Here is a 22,266-nt window from a genome sequence, read left to right as displayed (position 1 = left end):
CATAGACACGTTTTGAACACCTTTTAGGTTTGTTTGAGACTCAGTTTGTTGCATCTACACACTTAATTGCCATTTTGGGTCTTGAAGTGCTTTTTTTACAATGTTTGAATTTTTTTGGTAGGTTATGAGTTACGAAATTATACTTGAGCATTGTTTGGCCATTTTTTAAGTTCGAATGGTACTTAGACATGTTTTGAACAGGTTTTAGGTTGTTTCGAACTAAGTTTGTTGCACATACAGACATGATTGCCATCGAAGGGCTTTTTCCACACTTTTTTGGACTTTTTGGCAAGTTATGAGTTACAAACTTATACTTAAGCGTCATTAGGTCGTTTGAAAGCTAAGACGCGTTTCGAATGCTTTTCTGGTTTGTTTGAATTTAAGTTTGTTGCACTTACACACTTGGCATTCTAGGTCTTGAAGTGCTTCTTTTCAATCTTTTTCGAACTTTTTGGTACGTTATGAGTTACGAACTTACAGTTAAGATTTGTTAGACCGTTTTGAAAGTTCAGGTGATACTTAGACATGTTTTGAATGCGTTTTAGGTTGGTTTGGCACTAAGTTTGTTGCACTCACACACACGGTTGCCACTTTGGGTCTTAAAGTGCTTTTTTCACACTTGTTGAACTTCCTGCTAGGTTGTGAGTTATGAACTTACACTTAAGATGTCTTAGGTCGTTTTTTAAGGTCCAAGTGATACGTAGACATGTTTTCAACACTTTTTAGGTTTGTTTTAAACTTAAACTTACACACTTTGTTGCCATTTTGGGTCTTGAAAGGCTCTTTTCTCACTTTTTTAACTTTTTGCTAGGTTATGAGTAACGAACTTACACTTAAGCTTTGTTAGATCGTTTCTAAAATTCAAGTGATAGTTAGACTCATTTTGAACACTTTTAAGGTTGGTTTGAGGCTAAGTTTGTTGTACTTACACATTTGGTTGCCATTTTCTTTGTGGTCTTTGAAGTGCTTTTTTCACGGTTCTTGACTTTTTGGTACGTTGGGAGTCGTAAACTTACACTTAAACTTTGTGAGGTTGTTTTTAAAGTTTCAAGTGATACGTAGACTCGGTTGGAACACTTTTTAAGTTTGTTTGAGACTAAGTCTGTTGCACTTACATACTTGGTTGGGTTGCCATTTTAGGTCCTCGGTGCTTTTTTTCACTCTTTTTGAACTTTTTGGTCGGTTATGAGTTACGAATTTACACTTAAGCAATGTTCAGAGGTTTTAAACTCTTTTTATTTTGGTTTGGAACTAAGTTTGTTGAACTTGCACACTTGGTTGACATGTTGGGTGTTAGGGTGCTTTTATCGCACTTTTTGAAATTTTGGTCGGTTGTGATTTACGAACTTATACTTAAGCATTGTTCGATCGTTTTGAAAGCTTACACACGTTTTGAACTCTTTTTAGGTTGGTATGAAACAAAGTTTGTCGCACTAACACACTTGGTTGCCATTTTCGGCCTTGGAGTGCTTTTTTTTCACACTTTTTGAATTTTTTTGGTAGGTTATGGTTTACGAAATTACACTTAAGTTTTGTTAGGTCATTTTGATAGTTCAAGTGATACTTAGACACGTTTTGAACACCTTTTAGGTTTGTTTGAGACTCAGTTTGTTGCATCTACACACTTAATTGCCATTTTGGGTCTTGAAGTGCTTTTTTTACAATGTTTGAATTTTTTTGGTAGGTTATGAGTTACGAAATTATACTTGAGCATTGTTAGGCCATTTTTTAAGTTCGAATGGTACTTAGACATGTTTTGAACAGGTTTTAGGTTGTTTCGAACTAAGTTTGTTGCACATACAGACATGATTGCCATCGAAGGGCTTTTTCCACACTTTTTTGGACTTTTTGGCAAGTTATGAGTTACAAACTTATACTTAAGCGTCATTAGGTCGTTTGAAAGCTAAGACGCGTTTCGAATGCTTTTCTGGTTTGTTTGAATTTAAGTTTGTTGCACTTACACACTTGGCATTCTAGGTCTTGAAGTGCTTCTTTTCAATCTTTTTCGAACTTTTTGGTACGTTATGAGTTACGAACTTACAGTTAAGATTTGTTAGACCGTTTTGAAAGTTCAGGTGATACTTAGACATGTTTTGAATGCGTTTTAGGTTGGTTTGGCACTAAGTTTGTTGCACTCACACACACGGTTGCCACTTTGGGTCTTAAAGTGCTTTTTTCACACTTGTTGAACTTCCTGCTAGGTTGTGAGTTATGAACTTACACTTAAGATGTCTTAGGTCGTTTTTTAAGGTCCAAGTGATACGTAGACATGTTTTCAACACTTTTTAGGTTTGTTTTAAACTTAAACTTACACACTTTGTTGCCATTTTGGGTCTTGAAAGGCTCTTTTCTCACTTTTTTAACTTTTTGCTAGGTTATGAGTAACGAACTTACACTTAAGCTTTGTTAGATCGTTTCTAAAATTCAAGTGATAGTTAGACTCATTTTGAACACTTTTAAGGTTGGTTTGAGGCTAAGTTTGTTGTACTTACACATTTGGTTGCCATTTTCTTTGTGGTCTTTGAAGTGCTTTTTTCACGGTTCTTGACTTTTTGGTACGTTGGGAGTCGTAAACTTACACTTAAACTTTGTGAGGTTGTTTTTAAAGTTTCAAGTGATACGTAGACTCGGTTGGAACACTTTTTAAGTTTGTTTGAGACTAAGTCTGTTGCACTTACATACTTGGTTGGGTTGCCATTTTAGGTCCTCGGTGCTTTTTTTCACTCTTTTTGAACTTTTTGGTCGGTTATGAGTTACGAATTTACACTTAAGCAATGTTCAGAGGTTTTAAACTCTTTTTATTTTGGTTTGGAACTAAGTTTGTTGAACTTGCACACTTGGTTGACATGTTGGGTGTTAGGGTGCTTTTATCGCACTTTTTGAAATTTTGGTCGGTTGTGATTTACGAACTTATACTTAAGCATTGTTCGATCGTTTTGAAAGCTTACACACGTTTTGAACTCTTTTTAGGTTGGTATGAAACAAAGTTTGTCGCACTAACACACTTGGTTGCCATTTTCGGCCTTGGAGTGCTTTTTTTTCACACTTTTTGAATTTTTTTGGTAGGTTATGGTTTACGAAATTACACTTAAGTTTTGTTAGGTCATTTTGATAGTTCAAGTGATACTTAGACACGTTTTGAACACCTTTTAGGTTTGTTTGAGACTCAGTTTGTTGCATCTACACACTTAATTGCCATTTTGGGTCTTGAAGTGCTTTTTTTACAATGTTTGAATTTTTTTGGTAGGTTATGAGTTACGAAATTATACTTGAGCATTGTTAGGCCATTTTTTAAGTTCGAATGGTACTTAGACATGTTTTGAACAGGTTTTAGGTTGTTTCGAACTAAGTTTGTTGCACATACAGACATGATTGCCATCGAAGGGCTTTTTCCACACTTTTTTGGACTTTTTGGCAAGTTATGAGTTACAAACTTATACTTAAGCGTCATTAGGTCGTTTGAAAGCTAAGACGCGTTTCGAATGCTTTTCTGGTTTGTTTGAATTTAAGTTTGTTGCACTTACACACTTGGCATTCTAGGTCTTGAAGTGCTTCTTTTCAATCTTTTTCGAACTTTTTGGTACGTTATGAGTTACGAACTTACAGTTAAGATTTGTTAGACCGTTTTGAAAGTTCAGGTGATACTTAGACATGTTTTGAATGCGTTTTAGGTTGGTTTGGCACTAAGTTTGTTGCACTCACACACACGGTTGCCACTTTGGGTCTTAAAGTGCTTTTTTCACACTTGTTGAACTTCCTGCTAGGTTGTGAGTTATGAACTTACACTTAAGATGTCTTAGGTCGTTTTTTAAGGTCCAAGTGATACGTAGACATGTTTTCAACACTTTTTAGGTTTGTTTTAAACTTAAACTTACACACTTTGTTGCCATTTTGGGTCTTGAAAGGCTCTTTTCTCACTTTTTTAACTTTTTGCTAGGTTATGAGTAACGAACTTACACTTAAGCTTTGTTAGATCGTTTCTAAAATTCAAGTGATAGTTAGACTCATTTTGAACACTTTTAAGGTTGGTTTGAGGCTAAGTTTGTTGTACTTACACATTTGGTTGCCATTTTCTTTGTGGTCTTTGAAGTGCTTTTTTCACGGTTCTTGACTTTTTGGTACGTTGGGAGTCGTAAACTTACACTTAAACTTTGTGAGGTTGTTTTTAAAGTTTCAAGTGATACGTAGACTCGGTTGGAACACTTTTTAAGTTTGTTTGAGACTAAGTCTGTTGCACTTACATACTTGGTTGGGTTGCCATTTTAGGTCCTCGGTGCTTTTTTTCACTCTTTTTGAACTTTTTGGTCGGTTATGAGTTACGAATTTACACTTAAGCAATGTTCAGAGGTTTTAAACTCTTTTTATTTTGGTTTGGAACTAAGTTTGTTGAACTTGCACACTTGGTTGACATGTTGGGTGTTAGGGTGCTTTTATCGCACTTTTTGAAATTTTGGTCGGTTGTGATTTACGAACTTATACTTAAGCATTGTTCGATCGTTTTGAAAGCTTACACACGTTTTGAACTCTTTTTAGGTTGGTATGAAACAAAGTTTGTCGCACTAACACACTTGGTTGCCATTTTCGGCCTTGGAGTGCTTTTTTTTCACACTTTTTGAATTTTTTTGGTAGGTTATGGTTTACGAAATTACACTTAAGTTTTGTTAGGTCATTTTGATAGTTCAAGTGATACTTAGACACGTTTTGAACACCTTTTAGGTTTGTTTGAGACTCAGTTTGTTGCATCTACACACTTAATTGCCATTTTGGGTCTTGAAGTGCTTTTTTTACAATGTTTGAATTTTTTTGGTAGGTTATGAGTTACGAAATTATACTTGAGCATTGTTAGGCCATTTTTTAAGTTCGCATGGTACTTAGACATGTTTTGAACAGGTTTTAGGTTGTTTCGAACTAAGTTTGTTGCACATACAGACATGATTGCCATCGAAGGGCTTTTTCCACACTTTTTTGGACTTTTTGGCAAGTTATGAGTTACAAACTTATACTTAAGCGTCATTAGGTCGTTTGAAAGCTAAGACGCGTTTCGAATGCTTTTCTGGTTTGTTTGAATTTAAGTTTGTTGCACTTACACACTTGGCATTCTAGGTCTTGAAGTGCTTCTTTTCAATCTTTTTCGAACTTTTTGGTACGTTATGAGTTACGAACTTACAGTTAAGATTTGTTAGACCGTTTTGAAAGTTCAGGTGATACTTAGACATGTTTTGAATGCGTTTTAGGTTGGTTTGGCACTAAGTTTGTTGCACTCACACACACGGTTGCCACTTTGGGTCTTAAAGTGCTTTTTTCACACTTGTTGAACTTCCTGCTAGGTTGTGAGTTATGAACTTACACTTAAGATGTCTTAGGTCGTTTTTTAAGGTCCAAGTGATACGTAGACATGTTTTCAACACTTTTTAGGTTTGTTTTAAACTTAAACTTACACACTTTGTTGCCATTTTGGGTCTTGAAAGGCTCTTTTCTCACTTTTTTAACTTTTTGCTAGGTTATGAGTAACGAACTTACACTTAAGCTTTGTTAGATCGTTTCTAAAATTCAAGTGATAGTTAGACTCATTTTGAACACTTTTAAGGTTGGTTTGAGGCTAAGTTTGTTGTACTTACACATTTGGTTGCCATTTTCTTTGTGGTCTTTGAAGTGCTTTTTTCACGGTTCTTGACTTTTTGGTACGTTGGGAGTCGTAAACTTACACTTAAACTTTGTGAGGTTGTTTTTAAAGTTTCAAGTGATACGTAGACTCGGTTGGAACACTTTTTAAGTTTGTTTGAGACTAAGTCTGTTGCACTTACATACTTGGTTGGGTTGCCATTTTAGGTCCTCGGTGCTTTTTTTCACTCTTTTTGAACTTTTTGGTCGGTTATGAGTTACGAATTTACACTTAAGCAATGTTCAGAGGTTTTAAACTCTTTTTATTTTGGTTTGGAACTAAGTTTGTTGAACTTGCACACTTGGTTGACATGTTGGGTGTTAGGGTGCTTTTATCGCACTTTTTGAAATTTTGGTCGGTTGTGATTTACGAACTTATACTTAAGCATTGTTCGATCGTTTTGAAAGCTTACACACGTTTTGAACTCTTTTTAGGTTGGTATGAAACAAAGTTTGTCGCACTAACACACTTGGTTGCCATTTTCGGCCTTGGAGTGCTTTTTTTTCACACTTTTTGAATTGTTTTGGTAGGTTATGGTTTACGAAATTACACTTAAGTTTTGTTAGGTCATTTTGATAGTTCAAGTGATACTTAGACACGTTTTGAACACCTTTTAGGTTTGTTTGAGACTCAGTTTGTTGCATCTACACACTTAATTGCCATTTTGGGTCTTGAAGTGCTTTTTTTACAATGTTTGAATTTTTTTGGTAGGTTATGAGTTACGAAATTATACTTGAGCATTGTTAGGCCATTTTTTAAGTTCGAATGGTACTTAGACATGTTTTGAACAGGTTTTAGGTTGTTTCGAACTAAGTTTGTTGCACATACAGACATGATTGCCATCGAAGGGCTTTTTCCACACTTTTTTGGACTTTTTGGCAAGTTATGAGTTACAAACTTATACTTAAGCGTCATTAGGTCGTTTGAAAGCTAAGACGCGTTTCGAATGCTTTTCTGGTTTGTTTGAATTTAAGTTTGTTGCACTTACACACTTGGCATTCTAGGTCTTGAAGTGCTTCTTTTCAATCTTTTTCGAACTTTTTGGTACGTTATGAGTTACGAACTTACAGTTAAGATTTGTTAGACCGTTTTGAAAGTTCAGGTGATACTTAGACATGTTTTGAATGCGTTTTAGGTTGGTTTGGCACTAAGTTTGTTGCACTCACACACACGGTTGCCACTTTGGGTCTTAAAGTGCTTTTTTCACACTTGTTGAACTTCCTGCTAGGTTGTGAGTTATGAACTTACACTTAAGATGTCTTAGGTCGTTTTTTAAGGTCCAAGTGATACGTAAACATGTTTTCAACACTTTTTAGGTTTGTTTTAAACTTAAACTTACACACTTTGTTGCCATTTTGGGTCTTGAAAGGCTCTTTTCTCACTTTTTTAACTTTTTGCTAGGTTATGAGTAACGAACTTACACTTAAGCTTTGTTAGATCGTTTCTAAAATTCAAGTGATAGTTAGACTCATTTTGAACACTTTTAAGGTTGGTTTGAGGCTAAGTTTGTTGTACTTACACATTTGGTTGCCATTTTCTTTGTGGTCTTTGAAGTGCTTTTTTCACGGTTCTTGACTTTTTGGTACGTTGGGAGTCGTAAACTTACACTTAAACTTTGTGAGGTTGTTTTTAAAGTTTCAAGTGATACGTAGACTCGGTTGGAACACTTTTTAAGTTTGTTTGAGACTAAGTCTGTTGCACTTACATACTTGGTTGGGTTGCCATTTTAGGTCCTCGGTGCTTTTTTTCACTCTTTTTGAACTTTTTGGTCGGTTATGAGTTACGAATTTACACTTAAGCAATGTTCAGAGGTTTTAAACTCTTTTTATTTTGGTTTGGAACTAAGTTTGTTGAACTTGCACACTTGGTTGACATGTTGGGTGTTAGGGTGCTTTTATCGCACTTTTTGAAATTTTGGTCGGTTGTGATTTACGAACTTATACTTAAGCATTGTTCGATCGTTTTGAAAGCTTACACACGTTTTGAACTCTTTTTAGGTTGGTATGAAACAAAGTTTGTCGCACTAACACACTTGGTTGCCATTTTCGGCCTTGGAGTGCTTTTTTTTCACACTTTTTGAATTGTTTTGGTAGGTTATGGTTTACGAAATTACACTTAAGTTTTGTTAGGTCATTTTGATAGTTCAAGTGATACTTAGACACGTTTTGAACACCTTTTAGGTTTGTTTGAGACTCAGTTTGTTGCATCTACACACTTAATTGCCATTTTGGGTCTTGAAGTGCTTTTTTTACAATGTTTGAATTTTTTTGGTAGGTTATGAGTTACGAAATTATACTTGAGCATTGTTAGGCCATTTTTTAAGTTCGAATGGTACTTAGACATGTTTTGAACAGGTTTTAGGTTGTTTCGAACTAAGTTTGTTGCACATACAGACATGATTGCCATCGAAGGGCTTTTTCCACACTTTTTTGGACTTTTTGGCAAGTTATGAGTTACAAACTTATACTTAAGCGTCATTAGGTCGTTTGAAAGCTAAGACGCGTTTCGAATGCTTTTCTGGTTTGTTTGAATTTAAGTTTGTTGCACTTACACACTTGGCATTCTAGGTCTTGAAGTGCTTCTTTTCAATCTTTTTCGAACTTTTTGGTACGTTATGAGTTACGAACTTACAGTTAAGATTTGTTAGACCGTTTTGAAAGTTCAGGTGATACTTAGACATGTTTTGAATGCGTTTTAGGTTGGTTTGGCACTAAGTTTGTTGCACTCACACACACGGTTGCCACTTTGGGTCTTAAAGTGCTTTTTTCACACTTGTTGAACTTCCTGCTAGGTTGTGAGTTATGAACTTACACTTAAGATGTCTTAGGTCGTTTTTTAAGGTCCAAGTGATACGTAGACATGTTTTCAACACTTTTTAGGTTTGTTTTAAACTTAAACTTACACACTTTGTTGCCATTTTGGGTCTTGAAAGGCTCTTTTCTCACTTTTTTAACTTTTTGCTAGGTTATGAGTAACGAACTTACACTTAAGCTTTGTTAGATCGTTTCTAAAATTCAAGTGATAGTTAGACTCATTTTGAACACTTTTAAGGTTGGTTTGAGGCTAAGTTTGTTGTACTTACACATTTGGTTGCCATTTTCTTTGTGGTCTTTGAAGTGCTTTTTTCACGGTTCTTGACTTTTTGGTACGTTGGGAGTCGTAAACTTACACTTAAACTTTGTGAGGTTGTTTTTAAAGTTTCAAGTGATACGTAGACTCGGTTGGAACACTTTTTAAGTTTGTTTGAGACTAAGTCTGTTGCACTTACATACTTGGTTGGGTTGCCATTTTAGGTCCTCGGTGCTTTTTTTCACTCTTTTTGAACTTTTTGGTCGGTTATGAGTTACGAATTTACACTTAAGCAATGTTCAGAGGTTTTAAACTCTTTTTATTTTGGTTTGGAACTAAGTTTGTTGAACTTGCACACTTGGTTGACATGTTGGGTGTTAGGGTGCTTTTATCGCACTTTTTGAAATTTTGGTCGGTTGTGATTTACGAACTTATACTTAAGCATTGTTCGATCGTTTTGAAAGCTTACACACGTTTTGAACTCTTTTTAGGTTGGTATGAAACAAAGTTTGTCGCACTAACACACTTGGTTGCCATTTTCGGCCTTGGAGTGCTTTTTTTTCACACTTTTTGAATTGTTTTGGTAGGTTATGGTTTACGAAATTACACTTAAGTTTTGTTAGGTCATTTTGATAGTTCAAGTGATACTTAGACACGTTTTGAACACCTTTTAGGTTTGTTTGAGACTCAGTTTGTTGCATCTACACACTTAATTGCCATTTTGGGTCTTGAAGTGCTTTTTTTACAATGTTTGAATTTTTTTGGTAGGTTATGAGTTACGAAATTATACTTGAGCATTGTTAGGCCATTTTTTAAGTTCGAATGGTACTTAGACATGTTTTGAACAGGTTTTAGGTTGTTTCGAACTAAGTTTGTTGCACATACAGACATGATTGCCATCGAAGGGCTTTTTCCACACTTTTTTGGACTTTTTGGCAAGTTATGAGTTACAAACTTATACTTAAGCGTCATTAGGTCGTTTGAAAGCTAAGACGCGTTTCGAATGCTTTTCTGGTTTGTTTGAATTTAAGTTTGTTGCACTTACACACTTGGCATTCTAGGTCTTGAAGTGCTTCTTTTCAATCTTTTTCGAACTTTTTGGTACGTTATGAGTTACGAACTTACAGTTAAGATTTGTTAGACCGTTTTGAAAGTTCAGGTGATACTTAGACATGTTTTGAATGCGTTTTAGGTTGGTTTGGCACTAAGTTTGTTGCACTCACACACACGGTTGCCACTTTGGGTCTTAAAGTGCTTTTTTCACACTTGTTGAACTTCCTGCTAGGTTGTGAGTTATGAACTTACACTTAAGATGTCTTAGGTCGTTTTTTAAGGTCCAAGTGATACGTAGACATGTTTTCAACACTTTTTAGGTTTGTTTTAAACTTAAACTTACACACTTTGTTGCCATTTTGGGTCTTGAAAGGCTCTTTTCTCACTTTTTTAACTTTTTGCTAGGTTATGAGTAACGAACTTACACTTAAGCTTTGTTAGATCGTTTCTAAAATTCAAGTGATAGTTAGACTCATTTTGAACACTTTTAAGGTTGGTTTGAGGCTAAGTTTGTTGTACTTACACATTTGGTTGCCATTTTCTTTGTGGTCTTTGAAGTGCTTTTTTCACGGTTCTTGACTTTTTGGTACGTTGGGAGTCGTAAACTTACACTTAAACTTTGTGAGGTTGTTTTTAAAGTTTCAAGTGATACGTAGACTCGGTTGGAACACTTTTTAAGTTTGTTTGAGACTAAGTCTGTTGCACTTACATACTTGGTTGGGTTGCCATTTTAGGTCCTCGGTGCTTTTTTTCACTCTTTTTGAACTTTTTGGTCGGTTATGAGTTACGAATTTACACTTAAGCAATGTTCAGAGGTTTTAAACTCTTTTTATTTTGGTTTGGAACTAAGTTTGTTGAACTTGCACACTTGGTTGACATGTTGGGTGTTAGGGTGCTTTTATCGCACTTTTTGAAATTTTGGTCGGTTGTGATTTACGAACTTATACTTAAGCATTGTTCGATCGTTTTGAAAGCTTACACACGTTTTGAACTCTTTTTAGGTTGGTATGAAACAAAGTTTGTCGCACTAACACACTTGGTTGCCATTTTCGGCCTTGGAGTGCTTTTTTTTCACACTTTTTGAATTGTTTTGGTAGGTTATGGTTTACGAAATTACACTTAAGTTTTGTTAGGTCATTTTGATAGTTCAAGTGATACTTAGACACGTTTTGAACACCTTTTAGGTTTGTTTGAGACTCAGTTTGTTGCATCTACACACTTAATTGCCATTTTGGGTCTTGAAGTGCTTTTTTTACAATGTTTGAATTTTTTTGGTAGGTTATGAGTTACGAAATTATACTTGAGCATTGTTAGGCCATTTTTTAAGTTCGAATGGTACTTAGACATGTTTTGAACAGGTTTTAGGTTGTTTCGAACTAAGTTTGTTGCACATACAGACATGATTGCCATCGAAGGGCTTTTTCCACACTTTTTTGGACTTTTTGGCAAGTTATGAGTTACAAACTTATACTTAAGCGTCATTAGGTCGTTTGAAAGCTAAGACGCGTTTCGAATGCTTTTCTGGTTTGTTTGAATTTAAGTTTGTTGCACTTACACACTTGGCATTCTAGGTCTTGAAGTGCTTCTTTTCAATCTTTTTCGAACTTTTTGGTACGTTATGAGTTACGAACTTACAGTTAAGATTTGTTAGACCGTTTTGAAAGTTCAGGTGATACTTAGACATGTTTTGAATGCGTTTTAGGTTGGTTTGGCACTAAGTTTGTTGCACTCACACACACGGTTGCCACTTTGGGTCTTAAAGTGCTTTTTTCACACTTGTTGAACTTCCTGCTAGGTTGTGAGTTATGAACTTACACTTAAGATGTCTTAGGTCGTTTTTTAAGGTCCAAGTGATACGTAGACATGTTTTCAACACTTTTTAGGTTTGTTTTAAACTTAAACTTACACACTTTGTTGCCATTTTGGGTCTTGAAAGGCTCTTTTCTCACTTTTTTAACTTTTTGCTAGGTTATGAGTAACGAACTTACACTTAAGCTTTGTTAGATCGTTTCTAAAATTCAAGTGATAGTTAGACTCATTTTGAACACTTTTAAGGTTGGTTTGAGGCTAAGTTTGTTGTACTTACACATTTGGTTGCCATTTTCTTTGTGGTCTTTGAAGTGCTTTTTTCACGGTTCTTGACTTTTTGGTACGTTGGGAGTCGTAAACTTACACTTAAACTTTGTGAGGTTGTTTTTAAAGTTTCAAGTGATACGTAGACTCGGTTGGAACACTTTTTAAGTTTGTTTGAGACTAAGTCTGTTGCACTTACATACTTGGTTGGGTTGCCATTTTAGGTCCTCGGTGCTTTTTTTCACTCTTTTTGAACTTTTTGGTCGGTTATGAGTTACGAATTTACACTTAAGCAATGTTCAGAGGTTTTAAACTCTTTTTATTTTGGTTTGGAACTAAGTTTGTTGAACTTGCACACTTGGTTGACATGTTGGGTGTTAGGGTGCTTTTATCGCACTTTTTGAAATTTTGGTCGGTTGTGATTTACGAACTTATACTTAAGCATTGTTCGATCGTTTTGAAAGCTTACACACGTTTTGAACTCTTTTTAGGTTGGTATGAAACAAAGTTTGTCGCACTAACACACTTGGTTGCCATTTTCGGCCTTGGAGTGCTTTTTTTTCACACTTTTTGAATTGTTTTGGTAGGTTATGGTTTACGAAATTACACTTAAGTTTTGTTAGGTCATTTTGATAGTTCAAGTGATACTTAGACACGTTTTGAACACCTTTTAGGTTTGTTTGAGACTCAGTTTGTTGCATCTACACACTTAATTGCCATTTTGGGTCTTGAAGTGCTTTTTTTACAATGTTTGAATTTTTTTGGTAGGTTATGAGTTACGAAATTATACTTGAGCATTGTTAGGCCATTTTTTAAGTTCGAATGGTACTTAGACATGTTTTGAACAGGTTTTAGGTTGTTTCGAACTAAGTTTGTTGCACATACAGACATGATTGCCATCGAAGGGCTTTTTCCACACTTTTTTGGACTTTTTGGCAAGTTATGAGTTACAAACTTATACTTAAGCGTCATTAGGTCGTTTGAAAGCTAAGACGCGTTTCGAATGCTTTTCTGGTTTGTTTGAATTTAAGTTTGTTGCACTTACACACTTGGCATTCTAGGTCTTGAAGTGCTTCTTTTCAATCTTTTTCGAACTTTTTGGTACGTTATGAGTTACGAACTTACAGTTAAGATTTGTTAGACCGTTTTGAAAGTTCAGGTGATACTTAGACATGTTTTGAATGCGTTTTAGGTTGGTTTGGCACTAAGTTTGTTGAACTTGCACACTTGGTTGACATGTTGGGTGTTAGCGTGCTGTTAAGACACTTCCTCGTTCCTTTTCTTTTACTTTCCAAAAACCAGAGTACAGCACAAAAATCAAGTAATAAAACACTTCAAAGGTTAATGACAATAGCCTCTCCAAGGCTTGACAGAACAAAACCTGCTGATGAAATAAAACACACACAAAATTTAATAACAAAGAACACAGACGAAAACAAGAACGCTCTCAATAATTCCTTCCTCCTGCTCTACAACCTAAGGCTATTTAAGCACACAAAATAAACGGTAACCTGGTGTCGCACCTCCCCTTTCTGGAGGTGGCTGCTCCTGCCCTATCTGCTCAAAAACATTCGTACCCCTCTCTGCCCTCCTGTCCCCTTTTTATTGCCCACGACTAACTAACTGTGGGTCCCACTTTCTGGTCCCCATCCTCCTTGCTTTCCTCCCCTTCAACACGTGTTACCTCTGGGTTGGTCTCATGGCCATGATCCTCCTTGCCACTTGTCTCTCTTTCATTGGCTTCATGTTTCTTCTTATTTTTCCTATGGTATGTAAATAGGATTGGTGGCCTAGCATCACTCTCTTCTTCCAAATCCACCTTGTCCTCAAGGTGAAAATCTGGAAACTGATATTTCATGTCAGTGCAGCTTTCCCATGTTGCCTCGTGTGGGGGCAATCCCTTCCAACTGATCAGGGCTTCCCACTCCTTCGTTGCTGGATTCTTGCGATAGCTATATACCTCTTCCGGTCGTGTAATCCATTCATGGTTTGCATTCATGTACGGATTCAGTGGTTGTACAGTCTCTCCTCTTCCTACAGCTTTCTTCAATTGTGATACATGGAACACGGGGTGAATAGCAACAGCTGCGGGGAGTTCTAGTTTATATGCTACCTTTCCGATCCTTTCTAAGACTCGATAAGGCCCGAAATACTTTGGTGATAGCTTTTCATTTCTTTTCTTTCTGAGGGAGGTCTGCCTGTAAGGCCGCAGTTTGAGGAATACCAGATCCCCTTCCTGGAACTCTACTTCTCTTCTCTTATTGTCGGCGTGTTTCTTCATCCTTTCTTGGGCTAGTTTCAAGTGCTCCTTCAGGGCTCCCAATGTTATATCTCTGTCTTTCAGCTGCTGGTCTAGTGTTGAATTAGGTGTCTTCATATCCCCATAGTAAATCAAGGGAGGGGGAAGGCGTTCATACACAGCTTGAAAAGGAGTAATTCCAATGGAACTATGATAGGTTGTATTATACCAATATTCTGCCAAATGTAACCATTGGCTCCACTCGTTCGGTTTTTCCCCACAAAAACACCTCAGATATGTTTCAATACTCTTATTCACCACCTCGGTCTGACCATCTGATTGGGGTGATAGGAAGAGCTCCGGTTCAGCTTAGTTCCCGCCAAGCGGAAGAGTTCCTTCCAGAAATGGCTTAAGAAAACCTTGTCCCTGTCAGACACTATCGATCTTGGGTATCCATGAAGCCTGACCACCTCCTTTACAAATGTTTCAGCCACCATCTTGGCCGAAAACGGATGCTTAAGCAACAGAAAATGCCCATATTTACTCAGCCTATCTACCACCACGAATATCACATCCCATCCCTTGGATTTTGGCAGTCCTTCTATGAAATCCATGGATATATCACTCCATATTGCGTCTGGAATCTCTAAGGGCATCAGTAACCCTGCTGGAGATAAAGCCGATGACTTATTACGCTGGCAGATTGCACATTCTTCACAGTACCGCATGATGTCCTTCTTCATTCCCTTCCAGTAGATCTCTCCAGTCAACCGTTTATAGGTTCTTAAGAATCCTGAGTGCCCTCCGAACACAGAATCATGGTATGTGTGTAGTATCGTAGGTAGCAATGTAGACTTGCTTGGAATCACCAACCGGCCCTTAAACTTCAACACCCCTTGATGCAGGGTGTAATGGGGTATCTCCATCCCTTCTTCGATTAGTCGGGTGATTTCTTGCAGCGCGGGGTCAAGCCTTGTTTCTTCCTTAATAATTTCCACGTCTATCATCGGGGGAGCTGTAATTTGATTCAGATGTACTGCTGGGGATATCCTGGATAACGCGTCAGCTGCTTTATTTTCCAGCCCTGGTTGGTAAACCACTTCAAATGAATACCCCAGGAGCTTCGCTTCCCACTTCTGATATTGAGGCTGCACAACCCGTTGTTCCAATAAAAACTTAAGCGACCTTTGGTCTGTTTTCACCGTGAATTTCCTCCCTAGTAAGTAAGGTCTCCATCTTTGGACTGCAAGAACTACAGCAAGTAATTCTCTTTCGTATACTGGTCGTGCTCTGTCCCGCATACTTAGGGTCTTACTGAAATAAGCCACTGGCTTCCGGCATTGAGTCAGCACAGCCCCCACTCCAACTCCCGAAGCATCTGATTCAATTTCGAAAGGCAGGTTGAAATCTGGCATGGTGAGCACAGGGAGAGTCATCATGGCCTTTTTCAGTTTGCTAAAAGCGCCCTCGGCTTCTGCATCCCATTTGTACGCTCCTTTCTTAAGTAGCTGGGTGAGTGGTGCTGCTATTGCTCCATAGTTCTTAACAAAACGCCTGTAATAGCCAGTCAGGCCAAGGAAGCCTCTAACTTCCCTCACATTGGATGGAATTGGCCAGTCACTCACTGCCCTTATCTTTTCTGGATCTGCTTCCAAGCCCTGTTCCGAGATGAAGTGTCCCAAGTAACTAATCCGTGGTTTGGCGAAACTGCACTTCTCCATATTCACATATAACTTCCTGTCTTGTAAGAGTCCTAAAACCACTTCTAAGTGCTGAACATGTTCGTCCATCCCTCGGCTGTAGATTAGGATATCATCAAAAAATACCAGCACAAACCTTCTTAAGTATGGCTTGAACACTTGGTTCATCAGCGCCTGGAATGTATAGGGGGCATTCGTCAATCCGAACGGCATTACCAAGAACTCATAGTGCCCCTCGTGAGTTCTGAACGCGGTCTTCTCGATATCTTCAGGGCACATCCTAATTTGGTGATATCCGGCTTTGAGGTCTAACTTGGAGAATACGCTAGCCCCCTTCAGTTCGTCAAATAATTCTTCTATCACTGGTATGGGAAACTTGTCTGGTATCGTGACATTGTTCAGAGCTCGATAATCTACGCAGAACCTCCAACTCCCGTCTTTCTTCCTCACTAACAGTACAGGGCTGGAGTATGGGCTTTTACTCGGCCGTATGATCCCTGAAGATAGCATCTCATCCACCAATCTCTCCATTTCTTCCTTCTGATGATGCGCGTATATATCGATATGGCCGTACGTTCACTGGGTCAGTCCCACTCTTCAGGTATATGTGGTGTTGAATGCTGCGCTGGGGTGGAAGGGTCGCGGGCCATTCAAACACGCGGGCGAATTGCTTGAGCAGGGTCGCTATTGGTTCCGCGTCGACCTTTCCCTGCTCCTGATCCTGTTCATCTTCCAACTTCCCGCATTCTAATGTCCTGCATTCTACTAGGAATCCCTGATCGTCAGCTCCCCACGTTTTCACTAGATTCTTCAGACTTACCCTCGTTTTAATCAAGCTTGGATCCCCTCGTATCACAACCTTCCTCCCCTGGTGATGAAAAGTAAGCACTAACCTCTTCCAGTCGACTTCGGTCACCCCAAGAGAATGAAGCCACTGCATTCCTAGGATCATGTCAACTCCCCCCAACTGCAGTGGTAGGAAGCTATCAGTCACCTTCCAGCCATCCAATTGCACTTCAACACTTCGGCACATCCCCTTACCTTTGACTGCTGTTCTTGAGCCCAGGATTACTCCATAGTTTGGGGTCTCCTGCAATGTCAATCCTAACCTGGTCACCAAGTCCTCTGCGATGAAGTTGTGGGTCGCCCCACAATCGATCAAGATCACCACTTCTTCTTCTCCCACCTTTCCTTTTACTTTCATGGTCCCCGGATTGTTCAGTCCCACCACTGAGTTGATCGACAGTTCAATGTTTAAATTCTCCACGTTCTGCACTTCTACTGGTTTCATCTCAGTTTCGGCATCAAAAAACTCTTCCTCCACAATCTCCAGTTCCTCTCCTCCTTCTTTGACTACCAACATTCGTAGCTCCTTATGCTCCTTTGACTTGCACCGATGCCCTGCGAAATACTTCTCCCCACAGCGAAAACATAACCCTTTTTCCCTTCGAGCTTGGAACTCGGCATCAGATAATCGTTTTGTGGGCCTTTCCCGACGGTTGTCTCCCGTACCCACCTCTCTCAGTGTTATCGTTCTCATTGGCCAACTTCCACTGACCGTTCCCTCCTTCGTGGCTGCTGCGATGGGGCTCTTAGCCTGCTGTTGTTTATGGCCCGTTTTGCTGTCGTAGGCGCTGACCAGCCCGCATTCCCTTCGGACCAGCTCTCTATTTTCTATCTTCAAGGCCAACTTCATCATTTGGGCCAGCCCAATGGGCTCCAGGGTTTCTACCTCCGACTTCAACCATGGATTTAACCCATTCATGAATGTTTCCTCTAGCACCACCGTAGGCAGGGAAGCCACCGGTGCCAGTAGTTTATCGAAACGGTTCCGGTACTCCTCGACAGTGGACTCCTGCTTGATCGTTAAGAATCGGCCCACCAGTGTACCTTCCCTGGTCGCGCGGAATCTCACCAGCATTTTTAGCTTCAAGTCATCCCAACCGGTGAAAGCTTCTCTCTCTTCTTGTGATCGGTACCAGTCCAACGCCGGCCCATCGAAGCTGATCACTGCCACGGTAAGTCTCTCTGAATCCGTCAAGTTATGTATCTTGAAGTATCGGTCTGCTCAAAACAGCCACGAGTCGGGGTCGGTCCCGTCGAAGACTGGCATTTCAACTTTCTTAAATTTGCTCCGATCCACTGGTCGCTCCTCCTCTGTTTTTACTTCTAACTTCGGTTCTTCAGCAGTCGCTGGATATATTGCTTCGGCCATGGTGACCTTGCTCGTGGACCCTTCTTCAGTCCTTCGTCCAGGAGAATCATCCTTAACGATTCCTTCAATATACTTCAGTATCACTTGCTGCTGCTGCGCCTGCTTATCGATTTGAGAGTTCATTTCCGCGATGCTTTTGGCTAGTAATGCTATGTTCTCCTCGATCATCGGCAGCCTTTTCATTTCCATCTCAACCGTCTCCAACCGTTCATCTGTTGCCTTCGTCATTGACATGATCTGCCCAGGTATGATGCTCTGATACCAAAAATGTTAAGACAATTCCTCGTTCCTTTTCTTTTACTTTCCAAAAACCAGAGTACAGCACAAAAATCAAGTAATAAAACACTTCAAAGGTTAATGACAATAGCCTCTCCAAGGCTTGACAGAACAAAGCCAGCTGATGAAATAAAACACACACAGAATTTAATAACAAAGAACACAGACGAAAACAAGAACGCCCTGAATAATTCCTTCCTCCTGCTCTACAACCTAAGGCTATTTAAGCACACAAAATAAACGGTAACCTGGTGTCGCACCTCCCCTTTCTGGAGGTGGCTGCTCCTGCCCTATCTGCTCAAAAACATTCGTACCCCTCTCTGCCCTCCTGTCCCCTTTTTATTGCCCACGACTAACTAACTGTGGGTCCCACTTTCTGGTCCCCATCCTCCTTGCTTTCCTCCCCTTCAACACGTGTTACCTCTGGGTTGGTCTCATGGCCACGATCCTCCTTGCCACTTGTCTCTCTTTCATTGGCTTCATGTTTCTTCTTATTTTTCCTATGGTATGTAAATAGGATTGGTGGCCTAGCAAGTGCTTTTATCGCACTTTTTGAAATTTTGGTCGGTTATGATTTACGAACTTATACTTAAGCATTGTTCGATCGTTTTGAAAGCTTACACACGTTTTGAACTCTTTTTAGGTTGGTATGAAACAATGTTTGTCGCACTAACACACTTGGTTGCCATTTTTCGGCCTTGGAGTGCTTTTTTTCACACTTTTTGAATTTTTTTGGTAGGTTATGGTTTACGAAATTACACTTAAGTTTTGTTAGGTCATTTTGATAGTTCAAGTGATACTTAGACACGTTTTGAACACCTTTTAGGTTTGTTTGAGACTCAGTTTGTTGCATCTACACACTTAATTGCCATTTTGGGTCTTGAAGTGCTTTTTTTACAATGTTTGAATTTTTTTGGTAGGTTATGAGTTACGAAATTATACTTGAGCATTGTTAGGCCATTTTTTAAGTTCGAATGGTACTTAGACATGTTTTGAACAGGTTTTAGGTTGTTTCGAACTAAGTTTGTTGCACATACAGACATGATTGCCATCGAAGGGCTTTTTCCACACTTTTTTGGACTTTTTGGCAAGTTATGAGTTACAAACTTATACTTAAGCGTCATTAGGTCGTTTGAAAGCTAAGACGTGTTTCGAATGCTTTTTTAGTTTGTTTGAATTTAAGTTTGTTGCACTTACACACTTGGCATTCTAGGTCTTGAAGTGCTTATTTTCAATCTTTTTCGAACTTTTTGGTACGTTATGAGTTACGAACTTACAGTTAAGATTTGTTAGACCGTTTTGAAAGTTCAAGTGATACTTAGACATGTTTTGAATGCGTTTTAGGTTGGTTTGGCACTAAGTTTGTTGCACTCACACACACGGTTGCCACTTTGGGTCTTAAAGTGCTTTTTTCACACTTGTTGAACTTCCTGCTAGGTTGTGAGTTATGAACTTACACTTAAGATGTCTTAGGTCGTTTTTTAAGGTCCAAGTGATACGTAGACATGTTTTCAACACTTTTTAGGTTTGTTTTAAACTTAAACTTACACACTTTGTTGCCATTTTGGGTCTTGAAGTGCTTGTTTTACAATGTTTGTATTGAAACTTTGTGAGGTTGTTTTAAAAGTTCAAGTGATACATAGATACGGTTGGATCAAACCATCATGACTATTAGTTGTCTTTCTCATATATAATATGTAAATTTCAATGGGTTTGCATTTTTTACTTGTTTGCATTCTTGTTGATTGTCTAAGGTGTAGGTATTTAAAGCAATTAACAAAAACCCGAGACTTACGTGGAATCCAGAGAATCAGGAGAAAAACCACGATACTTTAGTTTTTATTATTTTTCTTATGAATACAATAGGTACAGAGGGACAAAATAAATAGAGTAAAATAGGAGTAAGAAAGAAAAAGATCTAGGAAATATTTAGGAAATAAAATCTTTTATATTATTCTTTCCAAAAATACTCTAAGGGCAATGCCCTACTAATTCTAACACTCCCCCTCAAGTTGAGCAGATCAGGGGTGTATTTTCTCTAAGATACGGAGATACCTTCTTTAGATCTGGCCACCTCCATTCCAAGGAAATATTTCAGATTTCCCAACTCCTTGATTTCAAATTCATCACCCATTCTCTGTTTTAATTGATTGGTTTCTGTTTGATCATCTCCGGTCAAAACAATGTCATCTACATAAACTATTAGAATAGCGATCTTTCCTGTCTTGGAAACCTTTGTAAATAGAGTATGGTCAGAGTGCTCTTGACTATACCCTTGGGACTTGACAAAGGTAGTGAATCTGTCAAACCATGCTCTCGGAGACTGTTTCAGACCATATAGGGATTTTTGGAGTTTACACACCTGCTGACCAAATTGGGCTTCAAATCTTGGCGGGGGCTCATGTAGACTTCCTCCACAAGGTCTCCATTCAAAAAAGCATTCTTAACATCCAGCTGGTATAAAGGCCAATCTTTGTTCACAACAACAGATAGGAAGACTCTAATAGTATTCAACTTAGCAACTGGAGAAACGGTTTTTGAACAGTTAATACCATAGGTCTGAGTAAATCCCTTTTTAACTAACCTTGCCTTGTGTCTATCAAGCGTACCATCTGCTTTGTATTTGAGAGAGAACACCCATTTGTATCCTACAGTTTTATGTCTCTTGGGTAGAGCATAGATCTCCTAAGTTCTATTCTTTTCAAGAGCATTCATCTCTTCCATAACAACATTTTTCCATTCACGACACTTTACAGCAGTGTAGATATTTTTCGGTATTATGGTAAAGTCAAGGCTTGCTGTAAACGTTCTAAACTGTGAAGAGAGATTATCATAGGAAACATAGTTGCAAATGGGATGTTTAGTGCAGGATCTGGTACCTTTTTTCAAAGCAATGGGAATGTCAAGAGAGGGATCATACTCATCAAGTTTCCTTGTATGACCTTGTTCTGCTTCATCATTAATGATTTCTATTCTAACCTCAATCTCATCACCACAGTTATTTTCACCCATATTTTCAAGAACAGCAACATCAGACTTGTCATTCTCACTCATCGTATTATTAGTACAAGGTTCTGTAGGGTTTTCCATACCTTGGTCTCGAGGAGGTTCGAAGTCTTGGACTGGAGCCGACAGTTGACTAGTAGGGGACCCAACTTCCTTTATGAGATTCCTCCTGTAATATGCTTCCCAGGGAACTTGGTTTGTGGGTAAGATTATGGGATGAAGATCAACGTTGGATACGGTACTAGGAGTAGGTTCAGTAAATTCGAAAGTGCTGTTAGACTATTCACTCTCACTCTCCCCCTGAAGATGGCTAACGGGAAAGTAGGGTCGGTTCTCACAGAAAGTAACATCCATAGTGACAAAGTATTTCCTGGACGGCGGGTGAAAACATTTATATCCGCGTTGGTGTATGGGATATCCAACAAACACACAAGCCTGAGCCCGAGGGGTAAATTTAGTCTGATTAGGGCCAAAATTATGAACATAAGTGGTACACCCAAACACACGAAGAGGAACCTCAGACACAAGGCGAGTAGAGGGGTAAAACTCCTTAAGACAATCTAAGGGAGTCTGAAGGTGGAGGATACGAGAAGGCATTCTATTGATTAAGTGAGTGGCTATAAGAATAGCATCTCCCCACAGGTATGACGGAAGAGAAGTGGGAAGCATAACAGAGCGAGCTACTTCCACAAGGTGACGGTTCTTTTATTCGACCACTCCATTTTGTTGAGGAGTGTAGGCACATGAGGTTTGGTGAACAATCACTTTGGAGGTTAGAAATTCACTAAGGTTATGGTTTTGGAATTCCCAACCATTATCACTCCGAAGAATTGCAATTTTTGTATGAAATTATGTTTCAATAGTATGATAGAAGTTTTGGAAAATGGATGAAACCTCAGATTTATCTGTGATAAGGTAGACCTAGGTAAGACGGGTATGGTCATCGATGAAAGTTACAAACCACCGTTTTTCC

At 38.6% G+C, this 22,266-nt stretch overlaps 1 protein-coding gene across 1 annotated transcript in view; it reads left to right on the top strand.

Annotated features, from left to right (window-relative positions):
• LOC127149051 (uncharacterized) overlaps positions 1-22,266 on the top strand; it is a 37,930-nt gene that overhangs the window by 740 nt on the left and 14,924 nt on the right. The gene's annotated exons all lie outside the window — the stretch shown is intronic.

The sequence above is a fragment of the Cucumis melo genome, chromosome 4 (genome assembly GCF_025177605.1).
Source record: "Cucumis melo cultivar AY chromosome 4, USDA_Cmelo_AY_1.0, whole genome shotgun sequence".
Classification (NCBI taxonomy): domain Eukaryota; kingdom Viridiplantae; phylum Streptophyta; class Magnoliopsida; order Cucurbitales; family Cucurbitaceae; genus Cucumis; species Cucumis melo.
This window is presented reverse-complemented; position numbering and strand designations above follow the sequence as displayed.